This window comes from Anolis sagrei, chromosome 3 (genome assembly GCF_037176765.1).
Source record: "Anolis sagrei isolate rAnoSag1 chromosome 3, rAnoSag1.mat, whole genome shotgun sequence".
NCBI lineage: Eukaryota > Metazoa > Chordata > Lepidosauria > Squamata > Dactyloidae > Anolis > Anolis sagrei.
The window spans coordinates 258,007,802-258,021,690 of record NC_090023.1 but is presented as its reverse complement, the minus strand read 5'-3'; positions in this window follow the sequence as shown (position 1 = coordinate 258,021,690).

Genomic DNA, 13,889 nt, shown 5'->3' with positions numbered 1-13,889 from the left:
TGGTCAGCTAATTAGTGAAAAGGAGCATTTTCATGTTTATTTGCGGAACGATTCCTGCAATGAAGACAAATATTGCTCAGCTAATTATGTAGATTTTAATACAGATTTCCAAATAATACTGTTCCCTGTCCACTCTCCTCAATGAGGTAGCTCTCTCGGGAAGTGGATTGTTTTTGTGGCGGAGAAACCCGGCAGTTTGGGCACTGTGTCATCACAACTGCATCCAATGAAGGCAAGTCCATTGCCCACACAGGCTGCCATCTCTTTTCCTTGCACTGAGCAGGGAAAAGTGATGGATTGTGCCCATGTCATCCCCGTCCTTCTTCGTGGTCAATTTGCCGTCTCACTTCTTCCTAGTCATACAGACACCTCTGTTGATGGCAGCACAGGGCCAACATAATGACGAACAGCTCTCCAAGAGCTCTGTGGCCATCCAGCACCAGTGATGGTAAAGCAACAATCATATGCAGCCTTGACTGGACTATGGTCTCCATCCTGCCATCACCATCAGTTGGAGATGGAGTGTCTGGCCATCTCCTGGGCCAGTCTGGAGCATTATTAGCCCTCAGCTTAGTAATTTTACCTTCTAGGGCAGGCGTGGGCAAACATGGGCCCTCCAGGTGTTTTGGACTTCAACTCCTCATTGGATGCATTTACACCAGACATGGGCAAACTTTGGTCTTCCAGGTGTTTTGGACTTCAACTCCTCATTAGATGCATTTACACCAGACATGGGCAAACTTTGGCCTTCCAGGTGTTTTGGACTTCAACTCCTCATTGGATGCATCTACAACAGACATGGGCAACCTTTGGCCTTCCAGGTGTTTTGCACTTCAACTCCCACAATTCCTAACAGCCTCAGGTCCCTTCCTTTTCCCCCTCAGTCGCTTAAGGAAAGGGCCCGAGGCTGTTAGGAATGGTGGGAGTTGAAGTCCAAAACACCTGGAGGACCAAAGTTTAACCATGCCTGTTCTAGGGAGAGGTCAGGCTTGATTTGTTATGGGACCTCTTCATTTATCTTTTTTGCAGTCCACACTATCCACAGGACTCTTCTTCAGCATCTCATTTCAGATTGATTCCTCAGTCTACTTCCTTGGAAGTGCTGTCTTCACTCGATTCTTACAGCAATCTGGACAACACTTTCAATATCCCCGTCTTTTGTGTTCCCCACCACAGAAATATCTTGCAATCATTTTATTTGGGGGCTGAGGGGAATCCAGTGCAATTCCCATTTGAGGCCTTCCACTGCAAGCATATCCCATTAAGTTGTCTCAGTGGTGTTTTGTCTTTAAATTGACGTAGATTTTTTACACATTTGGGTGATTTTATTTCTTCCTATTGAACCTCAGTAGGGGGATTAACAACTAATTACCTAATGTTGGTTTTTTAAACTGCTCTAGTGACACTTTCAGCTGTTATGAAAGAGAGGCTTTAATAACTGACCTCCTAGTTTCAAGTAGCCTGTTGGACTACTTCAAGCTTCTGAACAGTCTTCAAAGGCAACTCCACAAAGAGTGCCTTGCAGTAGTCTATTTGGGATGTCACCAGAGTGTGGACCACTATGAAATGTTTATTTTAATCAATATTTATGGACTGTTTTTCTATATATGAAAGCCCTCCAATAAGGGATAAAAGCACAGGGTAAAACAAATCAGTGGAGTAATAGCCAATATAATTAATTCCTATACAGGTTTTGTTTCTTGTACCCTTTTTATGTAACTATTTTGCAATGTTGGAATAAAATCCTGGATGATGTTGTAAATAAGCTTACAATAACATTGAGTTGAATGGACATATTATCTGACCTACAATATATGTTCCCTGCACAGTTATAGATGTCTGATACTATTTTAATTGTCTTGACTAGGAGGTCATGGGATTTATAGTTAGCTGAATTTCTTGAAATTCTTTGCTAGGGAGCTAGTCCGTTCCCCTGAACCACAGCCCTAGAGCCTTCTGGCTGAGAAGTGTAAGTATTCAACCAATCTACAAATCCCGGATTGCAGTTAAATATGGGGGGGGGGGGGGGGGGGACAACATTATGGCAACCAGACTGATTGAGGACTGGCAAATAGAGGGAGAAAACGTGGAGGCAGTGACAGACTATATATCTAGGCGCAAAGACTACTGCAGATGCAGACTGCAGCCAGAAAATCAGAAGACATTTACTTCTTGAGAGAAAAACAATGAACGATGTCGATAAAATAATGAAGAGTAGAGACATCACACAGGCAACAAAGACCTGCATAGTTAAAGCAATGGTATTTCCTGTAGTAACCTATGGGTGTGAGAGCTGGACCATAAGGAAGGCTGAGCAAAGGAAGATAGACGCTTTTAAACTGTGGTGTTGGAGGAAAATTCTGAGAGTGCCTTGGACCTCGAGAAGATCCAACCAGTCCATACTCCTGGAAACCATGACTTCTGCTCACTGGAGGGAAGGATATTAGAGGCAAAGTTGAAGTACTTTGGCCACATAATGAGAAGACAGGAAAGCTTAGAGAAGACAATGATGCTGGGGAAAATGGAAGAAAAAAGGAAGAGGGGCTGACCAAGGGGCAAGGTGGATGGATGGTATCCTTGAAGTGACTGGCTTGACCTTGAAGGAGCTGGGGGTGGCCATGGCTGATAGAGAGCTCTGCCTTGGGCTGGTCCATGAGGTCACAAAGAGTCGGAAGTGACTGAATGAATAAACAACAACAACAAATCCTGATTCCTTCAGATGAAACCATGGAAGCTAAAGTGGTATCAAACTACTATATAACAATCTAGAATAAACATATTATGTCTAATATAAGGCAACATCTTGCATTCCAAATTTCATTTTGTCGTATCTATATATGCATGTGTCTTTTTTTTTTAAAAAAAGCCATACTTCTCAAATAATTTTTGCCCTTGAACTGTTTCTGAAGATCAACCTGGATAAGGGCACAAGGAAGCTGCAGCAGATGAATATAGGCAGTTAGTAAGTTCAGCGTAGGCAGTAGGAGAACAGGATAACAGGAATCAAAAGGTCAAGGAACAGCTTGTGTACATTTGCCTTAAAAATCAATGTTATCCATTTCATATGCTTAATTTGAGTAATAGTTAATTTTGTAATTCGTTTAACTGAAACCTATACATTTGAAGCTTGGTGTCATTAACAGCTAAGTTCACCCACAGAATTACCACAGTTTATGGTATGTTACCATTTATCTCTTTGTTATGTCAAAATATATTCCTGGAACAAGCCATGAGTTGGGTTGCTGTGAGTTTTACGGGTTGTATGGCCATGTTCCAGAAGCATTCTCTCCTGATGTTTCGCCCACATCTATGGCAGGCATCCTCAGAGGTTGTGAGGCTCTTGGAAACTAGGCAAGTGAGGTTTATATATCTGTGGAATTATGTCCAGGGTGTCTGTTTGAGGCAAGTGTGAATTTTGCAATTGACAACCTTGATTAGCATTGAATGGCCTTGCAGTTTCAAAACCTGGCTACTTCCCGCCTGGGGGAATCCTTTGTTGGGAAGTGTTAGCTGGCTCTGATGGTTTCCTGTCTGGATTTCCCCTGTGTTTTTTAATGTTGCTCTTGATTTAATGTCCTGATTTTAGAGTTTTTAAAAAATACTGGTAGCCAGATTTTGTTCATTTTCATGGTTTCCTCCTTTCTGTTGAAATTGTTCACATGCTTGTGGATTTCAGTGTAGTCTCTCTGTGTAGTCTGACATGGTGTTTGTGAGAGTGGTCCAGCACTTCTGTGTTCTCAAATAATATGCTGTGCTGTGGGTTGTTAGACAACTCTCATGATCCCATAACATAGAGCTTTGGCAGTTAAAGTGAAGTCAAGCTGCATTAATTTTACAGTGTAGATGTCCTCTACACTGATATTTGCCTTGAACTATTGCACCTCAGAGTAGATTCACCTTGATGAAGACACCAAACCACACACAGCCAGAAGTCTTTATAGTTTATAAAAGATAAAAGGTAAAAAGTTCGTAAAGGCAAAGGTTAATGTTTAAACAGATCAATATCCTAAAGCTCTTGAAGCTTAATCCAAAAAGGCACCAGCAAAGCAAAAACCCAAGAGAACATGACAAGGCCCTAAAATCATGAACACAAAAACTGCAAGTTAAATCCAGACAAGCATAGGCAAACTTCTTAATAGAACGCAAAGTTGCTTTGACAAAGATTTGGTCTCACACACATGCCTTGATATCCTTTGCAAAACATGAAGGTGTTTCTTTGGCCCCTGGCCTCCCTCTTGATAGCTATCCTTTCACTCCTTTGGACTCTGAATTCCAAATGGTCAGCCCGATCTAAGGTTCCCGTTTCGTCAAGGTCAGTCTGTTCGTTAGTGTCAGCCTGTTTTTCTGCTTGCTCATTATCAGGCTGAGAATTATCCTCCTTCTCTGAATCCATCTGCACCTGGCTATTTTCAGTATCAACACTCTCATGCCTTGCTGTGGGAAACTGCACTTCTTCATTATCTAACAGGGACATCTTGAACCAAACTGTGAACCAGAGTCCCATCAACCTCATCAGAGATAGTCTGTGATTCCAGCTGAGTCACAACATGAACAATGTCAGAATGGAGAAATTCCTCTGTAAAATACAGAGCCCAAATATACCAAAAATCATGACTTAGTCCTAGAAACTAATAAGACGGAGGTTGCCAAATAAGAAGAATCTGCTTCCTACATCTGGCTCCTTGCTAGTAATGTAAAGATTACTTGTAAATATTCTTATCCTGTGTAAAATAGACATACTGAAATACTCCTCTGGTGAACTGTTGCACAGTTGATCGCAGCTGGGTATTTTTAAAAAGTTTTCAAAACTTTCAGAAATAAGCATTTATACAGAAAACATTGCTTAGCACAAAGGAGACATTTCAATGCCAAAGCTGAAATGTTTTTGTGCACCCTCAATTTTCAAGTGCCAAGACCATGGTGTTCTTCACTAGCTGGAACCTCCTGTTCTTGGAGCCAGACTTATGAGCAACATCATGTAATAATCCAGTCTAGGGATTACGAGGGCATTAGATGCTCATGGTTGTGCCTAGTAATAACAATGAATTTACAGCTGGATAATAAGGTGATAAAAGAGAATCCGACTGGCCTCTGGCATCATGGCTCCCATTTTACTTTTATGCTCCGTGGATTGGCTCAGTTTGAAAGGTTGGTCTGTTGGAAGAAAAACGGTAGTTGAAAATAAAAAACTGGTTTTCAAATCCCAAGCAAAAGATAGTTGGTATTCCAACAGGAATTTACAATAACAACCTTAAAAACTCAGTTCTTGTGGGTTTTTTCGGGCTATATGGCCATGTTCTAGAGGCATTTCTCCTGACGTTTCGCCTGCATCTATGGCAAGCATCCTCAGATGGCAGCAGGCAATATAGTAAAGGCCCCAAACAAATTATAACAATACTGCACTATGTTCATCTGCGGAAGGACATTTTGTTTCAGAGTCACATAAATAGTTATCCTTGCAATCCATAGCTGCTGCTTTATGACAAGAGAACATTAATTAACATGAAGGGCTTTCCTTCCAGTTGAGTTTAGAAAAAATAAAATGAGAATCGGATGACTTTTATTTCCATATTCCTTATGCAATCCAGTTGTTAATCAGTCTCAGTCAGCTGGAAATAGCAATTTGGTGCCTGCAAATTATGATGTATCTTAATTAAGATGTGTTATCTCTTCGAGATATGGCTCCTGATTTATTGATCGAGTCTGGATTTGGAATTGCGCTTCTTTTTCTAGTCATAATACATTAGGCCGTGGAGACATGATATATGGTGAGCCACTTTGGTAGAGGGCAGTTTTAAACCTGGGAAACCCTGTATGTTGTACTGTACCTATATAAAAATACATTTTTCTGCATTTTTTACAAAGCTGATTAACCTTTCTTTATCTATGTAAATAAAAATGTAATGTTTGTTTGTGGTATTAACAGAACTCAAAAACCACTGGACGAATTGCAGCCAAATTTGGACATAAGACACCTAACAACCCAAAATTATTTTGTCATTTGGGAGTTGTAGTTGCTAGGATTTATAGTTTACCTACAATCAAAGAGCATTCTGAACCCCACCAACAATGGAATTGAACCAAACTTGGCACACAGTTCTCCCATGACCAACAGCATATACTGGAAGGGTTTGGTGGGCATTGACCCTGAGTTTGGGAGTTGCAGTTCATCTAAATCCCGAGATCACTGTGGACTCAAACAATGATGGATCTTGACCAAACTCTAAACAAATACGCAATATGCCCAAATGTGAACACTGGTGGAGTTTGAGGAAAATAGAATCTTGACATTTGGGAGTTGTAGTTGCTGGGATTTATAGTTCCCCTACAATCACAGAGCATTCTGAACCCCTCCAACAATAGAATTGAGCCAAACAGAGAACCCCCATGTGGGCCACAGCAACGCGTCGCAGGGGATAGCTAGTTTAAAATAAAAATACAATGGAATCCTGTTTTTGACAAAGCAAAGCCATGGTAGTCCATACCTTAGTCACATCCTGTTTGGAGAGCCTTCTTTTGCCAGCTTTCACTTCTGATTTGCTTTGTATTCTTTGTCTTTTGCACTTTAAGCTGTTTTCTACTATTGACTTCCATCAATGCTGGTTCTTGACTGTCTTTCACATAATCTGCCAATTCATGTTTCTCTTCTTCTACCGTTTGTTTCACTTGCAGAAGCCCTCTGCCTCCTGATTTTTCTGGGCAGGTAAAGTCTGTCAACATCACTACGCGGGTGTAATTAGTAGTGGATTGTCATCCATTTTCTTGTTTTTTATCCAAATCTTCCAACTCTGCTTGTGCCCAGTTTGCAATTCTATCATCATCATCATCATCATCATCATCATCATCATCATCATCATCATCATCATCATTCCTTGCGTTCGAGGTGAATAGTGATTGTTGCAGGGCTCTAGTTAGGCAATTCTTCTTATTCACCTACATCTAGTCCCCTTTTCCTAGCAATTCTTAATGTGTATCCTGTAGATGCAATGCCTCAATTATTTCATCATCACCTGCAAGGACAAATATTTACTGTAATTTTCTCCCCTCTACTGGAGATAATGGATATTTCTCTAGTACTATTAAAATATCCAGAAGTGTGGCAAAGTGATTATTCTGAGGAGGATTTTTTGTGCAAAACTTTCCTTTCTGTACAGCAAAAATAATGTGTGTGCATGCAAAAAAACAAACAAACCCATATGCATGTCTCTGAAGAACACTTTGGGACATTCAAAATCAGTGGAAACTGCAGAAATGTTGCTGCTCTAATATTATTCCTGGCAGTAAACCTGTTCTTTATTTTAGTGCTCTTTCCATTCCTAATCTAGAGGCCACACACAATACAGTTTAAAGGCCACACACAAAGTTCGCTTTTCCATAGTGAGTCACATAGAGGAAGCCACAGGGAGGAGGAAGCAAGCTTGTTTTCTGCTTCCCTGGAGACTAGGACATGGAACAATGGCTTCAAACTACAAGAAAGGAGATTCCATCCGAACATGAGGAAGAACTTCCTGACTGTGAGAGCCGTTCAGCAGTGGAACTCTCTGCCCCGGAGTGTGGTGGAGGCTCCTTCTTTGGAAGCTTTTAAACGGGGGCTGGATGGCCATCTGTCAGGGGTGATTTGAATGCAATATTCCTGCTTCTTGGCAGGGGGTTGGACTGGATGGCCCATGAGGTCTCTTCCAACTCTTTGATTCTATGATTCCATGAGTCCCTACTTGCACTGTAGTTGAACTTGTATGGATGTATGTGCATATGTTCCTTCAAGTCTTCTGCCAGCTTATAGTGACCATAGAATAGGTTGCAACCAGCCAGCATCTTCTCAATGAGAGTGGCAGGGAAGGCCTTGAATATTTCTGGTCTATATTATTGGCTGTCACTGTTAAGACACAGAGAAACAACAAGTACTGTAAGAGATGAGTAAGTTACATTAGAAGTTATAGAAGGGGAAGAGAGAACTAGACCCAGTTTGCTGAGTTTAATGTCAGCTCAAAACTTAAGGCAACACATACTTTTGCCTTGTGTTTACTTTTAATGTGTTAAAATACAGGTCCACAACAGATGAACTGATTGCTCTTCCTACTTGACTCTTTCATCTATATTACAGGAATATGAATGAGCCACTGATGTACTTTCCGGCTGTTATTTTTTCACTCACAAATAATATATGAATCCATCTTACTCTTGAGTCTCTGTTAGGCAATCAGTATGTTACTTCTAGTTTAGAGAATGTTTCAGAAATGTTACTTTGTTACAACCTGTGTAAACAACGATGATAACACCCCAGAAATAAAACCCCTAAAAATAGCATCTCAGTGCTTCAATTGCATAATTATATATGTTTAAATAATGGCAGTAGTGACAATGTCACACTTAAATCAGAGCCCAAGTGGTACAAGGAAAGCCATCATCAAGTACTCAGGATAAACAAAAGCATGGATGTAAAAGATTTCATTTTAAGTAGGAAGCTTAGCTATACAAACTTGTGCATCTCAACCAGTCAACAGATTATAGGGTTTGTACTTTCTGATTTCAGTCCACTTTGGAAATAAGTCTGACCACATTTTACTACATGTAGAGGAACTCCACTTCTGAAGCTAAACATGATTGTGTGCCTTTCAGTAGTTCCTGACTTATGATGACCCTAAGGCAACCTTATCACAGGGGTTTTTCAGCAAGATCTGTTCAGATGTAACTTGCTATTGTCTTCCTCTGGGACTGAAACAGCATGACTTGCCCAAGATCACCCATTGGGTTTCCATGATAAAGCACTCTTGGTGACTAAGCATCCTAGTCCAGCACTAAAACCACTACGCCGCACTGACTCTGAAGCAAAGCTTTATGTTCATATGCAATTAAAACTGAAAAGTGCAGCAAAATGACAATCAATACCAAAATATTAATAAGACTGAAATTGTTGAAAGTGAGCAGCTTGCTTTTACCAGAGTCCAATCAGTTTTATATGCTTCAACATCCAGACTACCCTTCTCAAGCATCATAGAATCATAGAACCAAAGAGTTGGAAGAGACCTCATGGGCCATCCAGTCCAACCCCCTGCCAAGAAGCAGGAATATTGCATTCAAAGCACCCCTGACAGATGGCCATCCAGCCTCTGTTTAAAAGCTTCCAAAGAAGGAGCCTCCACCACACTCCGGAGTAGAGAGTTCCACTGCTGAATGGTTCTCACAGTCAGGAAGTTCTTCCTAATGTTCAAATGGAATCTCATTTCTTGTAGTTTGAAGCCATTGTTCCATGTCCTAGTCTCCAGGGAAGCGGAAAAGTAGCTTGCATCACCTTTCTCTCCTTGTCAGAATGGTGGCAAGCTTTAAAGACCATGTTTTCAGGCCTAAAATGTAGTATCTTTACCCCTCTTTGTTGGTTCCCTTCTGAATTATTGATCCAGTGAGAGCTCCAAGTGGGGAAGTAGTGTGTTGGCTCCTCAGTGACCTCATATTTGGATCTGCAGTATCAGGTCATTATTCTTCAGGGCCCTTTTGACTGGCAGGTTCTTCTTCGGCCCTTCTGCTTTGGTTTAGCTATTCATTGGACTTTGTTGCTGGTCAGTCTGATTTGTCAAGCTGACCACTTGTGAGTCAAATTACTGCCCAGGTTGAGAGGCATGAGTCACATTGGCAATGGCCTTGGTATGAGACTGCATCTGTGTCCTTCCTATTCTACTCAGCAACCAGTGGAGAAGAGTGGAAAACAAATGTTCAGATAATACTATTGTCAGAATCATCAGTATAGTAATACTGGCACAGGAAGCAGATTCACTACACTGCCTCTTCATTGTCATTTCCTCTGCCCCAACAGGGTTCATCTAATAAAGAGGAAGGAAGCATAGTCCACCCACCTGTCTCCTTTTTCCATCAGTTGCCATCTGGCAGCAGCCTTTCCATAGAATTATAGAGTTAGAAGAGACCTCATGGGCTATCCAGCCTAACCCTCTGCCAAGAAGCAGGAAAATCGCATTCAAAGTGCCCCTGATAGATGGCCACCCAGCCTCTGTTTAAAAGCCTCCAAAGAAGGAGCCTCCACCACACTCCGGGACAGAGAGTTCCACTGCTGAACAGCTCTCACAGTTAAGAAGTTCTTCCTCATGTTCAGGTGGAATCTTCTTTCCTGTAGTTTGAAGCCATTGTTCCGCATCCTAATCTCCATTGCCACAGACACAGGGTAGGAAATAGGGGCAGGAATTGAGGGCCTAACAACTTTTGATCCCTTTTGTCTTTGAACCGTTTCTGTTACAAATGGCACAAAAGAGGTGGATAACAAGACTGGAGTCTAATTTAGTTGCTGAGTTATTTAATTTCTGCAGTCAATAGCAGTGCCAACTGGTGGTTTCCCTGTCAGTGAAACTGTTTCACATTTTAAGTCAAGTTTCAAGGTGCTGGCCCAAATTGGTTCACTGACATGGGAGTTAAGTTTCAGTTCCTGTAAAGCCGCTTCAATGACAGGGAAGCCCCCATAAAGATGAGCAGAGGTAGCCCTTCTTGTCTGTCATAATGCAAACATGCAATGGCTGAGATTTCCCTTCTCATTCTCCAATCCCTTTTTGATTTATGCTGTGTTCTTAAGACTATAAAACTGAAGATAAAGAATGTTGTTACTCATCTTTATAAGCTGAGCACTTTTTTCAGTCGATAGTGTTGGATATCCTGTGCTAAATATACTGAAACAAAAATGTAGTTTTGGTTACTACATCTTTAGATAGTAAACTAACTGTTGTGCATTTATGTGCCCTCAAATCAACTACAGCAATCACATCCTAGGGTTTTCTAGCAGGATTGATTCTTAGTCCAACTCAAGCTACTATATCACACTGGCTCTCAATGGTATTATTTATTTAGTCAAACTCTTGTCCTGTAACAAGAACTCCATACTTACAAGTGGGTTTACCCTCCAAACAGTTTATATCAACCACAAAAAGTTTCAATTACAGGTGAGAAAATGTATGATTATTTCCATTGTTGCCTTTTCTAAGGCAGACAATTTGTTAGGAATCAATACTAAGTTGTTCACTTTTTACATGTTTACATTTACATTAAATGCAAGAGCATAAAACAAGAAGAGCTTTCTTGAATCAAACCCAAAGCCTACTGGTCCACCAACCTGTTTTTCACAGGTGTCCTTGTGAAAGAAAAATGGTAATCATTGGATTGGGGTGAGTTTTCCAGGCTGTATGGCCATGTTCAAGAAGCATTCTCTCCTGACGTTTCACCTACATCTAACCCCTCTCCCCCCACACCCCAGCTGGAAAACTCACAGCAACTCAGTGATTCCAGCCACAAAAGCCTTCAACACAATGGTGATCTTTTACATTGGAGATCTGGGAGTTAATACATAGCTATAATGACTACATACATGGCTTGCAGATATCGGCAGCTTCAGGAATCCAGCACCATGGACAGCTCCACTGCAAAACCCAACAGGGATTCAAAGACCAGAGGTATTTGGGGGGTTGTAGGTTTTTTGGGTTATATGGCCATGTTCTACAGCAGTGGTTCTCAATCTTTCTAATGCCGTGACCCCATAATACAGTTCCTTATGTTGTGGTGACCCCCAACCATAATATTGTTTTAGTTGCTACTTGATATCTGTCCTTTTACTACTGTTATAAATCGTAATGTAAATACCCGATAATCAGGATGCATTTTCCTTCACTTGACCAAATTGAGCACAAATATGTGCTACACCCAAGTTTAAATACTGGTGAGGTTTGGGGAGGATTGATTTTGTAATTTGGGAGTTGCAGTTGCTGGAATTTATAGTTCGCCTATAATCAAAGAGCATTCTGAACTCCACCAGCAATGGATTTGAACCAAACTTGGTACACAGAACTCCCATGACCAACAGAAAACACTGGAAGGGTTTGGTAAACATTGAACTTGAGTTTCTGAGTTGTAGTTCACCTACAATCAAAGAGGACTCTGAACTTGACCAACAATAGAATTGGGTCAGACTTTCCACATGCAATCCCCATGACCAACAGAAATACTATGTTTTCTGATGGTCTTTGGTGACCCCTTTGACACCCCCTCATGACTCCCTTGAGGGTCCCGACCCCCAGGTTGAGAAACACTGTTCTAGAGGCATTCTCTCCTGATGTTTCACCTGCATCTATGGCAAGCATCCTCAGAGGTTGTGCCATGAAAGCCTTCGACATTACCTGAGGTATTTGTTCTGAATTTCTCAACCTGGAGCTTCACTTATAGGGAGGGAGAAAATGGTTTTTTTTTTTGTTCCTCTTGCTCCCTTTCCCCAGCTCAATAATATCCATTTAGAAAGGCGCTATCAAAAATGGTATGCACTATGTAATGTTCCAGGCATGTAGATTTATATAAAAAGACAGTTTTCTTTTCAGCCTCTTTCCTAATGACCCCTAGGACTGGATTACCCTTTTCACAACAGATACATACTGAGTCAGTATTTCTACTGTCCATCATAATCCCAAGATCCCTTTTCAGGCTGAGAGCCCATCGGTGTTTATGTAAAATTAAAGTTTTAAATTATTGCTCCAGCCGCCATGACATAATGCTCTCCTACTTGGAACAGCTTTTGCCACTTGAAAATCTTTTGCTAAGCCAAGCACTGGCCAATAAATCACTGTCCAAATATATGATCTCTTGGAATGCTTACAGTTTAATTCACTTAAAGGTTTTGTTGTCACACTGATACGCTGAATGAGTAAAGTTTGTGGCCGTAATCCAGAACATTTTGAGCAAGATGGGATTTCATAGCAAGCGAATCTAAAGAACATAAGTTTATCTTCCTATAGTTAAAAGTAGGAATCCTGTATTCCCTAGGCTTGCAGCATTTAAGATTACGGATACGATTAATTAATTAATTATTATATTAATTATATGGACTTGAGTAATTCAGAATTTGCAAAGCACCAGGCCATCCAAAGAACAATGAAAAATTGTTCTAAATATCCATTATGTGGCAAGAACCAAAGCCATTTGAGGAAATGTGATGGGAATTGCTTAGTAAGGAGTGTGGGGTTGAGGCAAGGTCTCGGGAAATGAAGAAAATGTGGTAAGATGTGAGTCAGTGGTCCATTTCTAGGAATGTGCAGATCTGTCAATTTAATTTATGTTTTGTCTATCAGAATGCTATCAGCTTTCTTATTTCATCCCAATTCCGTATTGGGCTTTCTGACTGTTTTCTTTCTCTCCTCCCAGAATTTGCACTTTTTGGGATTCATTTTTGTAATGCATTTTTCAAATATGACTGTGCACATATCTAGAAGTGTGCATATGTGGCATTGTGGTCATGCATCACAACTTAGCCATGGGCACATATGGATTTCCAAAGCTTTGTGCTCAATAGCTGAATTCTGAAAGAAGCATGATGCATATTTTCATAAGTAAATACAAACTGAACTAATTTCTTTTACAGCTCTATTTAATTTTCACTGCATAAGAACATAAGAAGAACTTGGGTGAATTAGATCAAAACCATCATTCTGTTTCCACAGTGGCCAACCATTTGACTACAGGAAGGTAAAACTCTGCCTGTCTTGCATATTAGAGACAATCTAGCCAAAGCTGCAGTTAGCAACGGGCTGGGGATTTAAAATATCAGTGAGTCAGCTGTGTTTAGAGAAGATATTGACAAGCTGGAATGTGTCCAGAGAAGGGCGACTAAAATGATCAAGGGTCTGGAGAACAAGCCCTATGAGGAGCGGCTTAGGGAACTGGGCATGTTTAACCTGAAGAAGAGAAGGCTGAGAGGAGATATGATAGCCATGTATAAATATGTGAGAGGAAGCCACAGGGAGGAGGGAGCAAGCTTGTTTTCTGCTTCCTTGGAGACTAGGATGCGGAACAATGGCTTCAAACTACAAGAGAGGAGATTCCATCTGAGCATGAGGAAGAACTTCCTGACT